The following is a 1,903-nucleotide window of genomic DNA, read 5'->3' as shown; positions in this document are numbered from 1 at the left end:
CCTAAAGCTATGCCCTGATTTTCATTTTTATGCACACAGGTGAGGATGATGGAATTGGTGCAGCCCTACACAGACTCTGCAGTTCACCTTCTTTTTCTTTCCTTCTTTCTTTCTTTCTTTCTTTCTTTCTTTCTTTCTTTCTTTCTTTCTTTCAGTATCCATGTGTCATATGATGTGACATTGAAGTTCATTAGAAACTGTCAATCAGCTTTGGGGTTGTGTATATATGTGTGTGTGTGTGTAATCAAGAGAAATAGTATTCTGACAACACAGATTCTAGGGCCCGAGTGTTTGGGTCCAGCTACTTACCTGTTGATTGACTTTATAAAAATTGGTTCAAGTGACTTGGTTCTTTTCTTTTTTAAATGAAAAATAAAAATAGTATTTGTCATATATATATGCACATGTGTATATACATACATATATATATATATATATATATATATATATATATATATATATAAGACAAATACTATTTTTATTTTATCCTAAAGGGTACATATACCATACCCAGGTAGAACACAATAAATATTAGAAATATTATTTATTATCATTAAAGCATATGATGCCCACCTATATCAAGAAGAACACATAGAGAGAAACAAAACATTTCTTTCAGCTTTTCAACCAACTTTCTGTCCCCCTGTGCAGTGACACAGCAACTGTTCTCCGTTTTATTTCTGGACGTCTTCTCTCAGACCCACATTCTATCTGATCGCTGAAACTTTTAATGGAGGGATCAGAGAGTCGTCTTATTATTGCAGGTTGACATCCTCCCTTTGGTCAAAGCATAGTGTGTAACCTGCACAGAAGAAGGGCCAGGTGGGGACCTAGAAAGAGAAACCCAAATCAAATAATGCTGTAGAATCACGATCAAATACAAAATATATCCCAACCAACTCCACTTCTGCTCTTGACATCACTTCTTCCATAGCCCTCTCCCATGAGTTTGGAGAGAGTCCCTAATGCTCTCCCTTTTCCATTAGGTCCATCAGCACTTAGCTGTCATTATATTTACGTTAGTTCAATGACGCACTTTCAAAATGCCCAGTTGATAGATTCAACTCTCAGTATAGCCGAGACATGTTAATTTGATTCTGGTGACTGCTGGTTGGCCCGCGTCTTTCTTTTGGCATTCAGGTTGCTTTCAGGTCATAGTAGGGATCTCAATCTCAGAAGACTTCAATTTCTCATCTTGCAATCACCACTGAAGTGACTCGGGGCCATAACAATTTTCCTCTCTAGTGTGAGGTGCCGTTAACAGACGCATTGAGTTTGTTCTCTGCCAGGAACCGAGGGTGGGATTACTTGTATAACGTATTCTATAGGCTTATACTTCAGGCTTCCATGAAACAAAGTCACCACTCAACACAGCTTTAAATTAGCATACTCAGGAAATTGAGAGCTCCCAATGCAATTAGCATACAGCTGTTAATTATCAAGTGAAATGCTGCATTGAAGAGGGAAGGGAGTTTACTGTTGATTTGGGTGTTAACATGAAGATATAATTATTTCCAGCCACTTTACTTTGACATTTTGATTATTAAACATATGTTCCTAATTTTTAAATGCAAAATTTTGTTGGAAAAATGTACAAGGCAACTGTTTCTTAAAGTCCATTTTAATATTATTCAATATATTCGTTTGAATTGTGTATTGTGCTATATGTCTACCCTTGCAGACAGAAATATCTAAAAAAGTATTCCCTCATAAAAATTAATGATAGCTATTGTTTATGAGTTACAAAGTACTACTATGTGTAGCACACACATAAATAAATAACTCTGAATAATGTCTTTATAACAGAACCAGCGTCTCCAAACTGGTAGCCAAGTACTTCATCCATTCATTTTTCCCATTTGTCACTTTAACATACATCACCTTTTTTCTTAGAACTTGAGTA

The 1,903-nt window shown here is 35.9% G+C and overlaps 1 long non-coding RNA gene across 1 annotated transcript; it reads right to left on the bottom strand.

Moving 5' to 3' along the window:
- Positions 1-529: 529 nt before the first annotated feature.
- LOC115277592 lies at positions 530-1,120 on the bottom strand. Its single transcript, XR_003902429.1, has 2 exons — positions 1,037-1,120; positions 530-830 (listed from the first exon to the last, which is right to left on the bottom strand). It is a non-coding gene; the product is annotated as an uncharacterized LOC115277592 (long non-coding RNA).
- Positions 1,121-1,903: the final 783 nt, after the last annotated feature.

The sequence above is a fragment of the Suricata suricatta genome, chromosome 14 (assembly GCF_006229205.1).
Source record: "Suricata suricatta isolate VVHF042 chromosome 14, meerkat_22Aug2017_6uvM2_HiC, whole genome shotgun sequence".
Classification (NCBI taxonomy): Eukaryota; Metazoa; Chordata; class Mammalia; order Carnivora; family Herpestidae; genus Suricata; species Suricata suricatta.
Note: the sequence above shows the minus strand (reverse complement) of the source record. Positions and strands in the feature narration are given on the sequence as shown.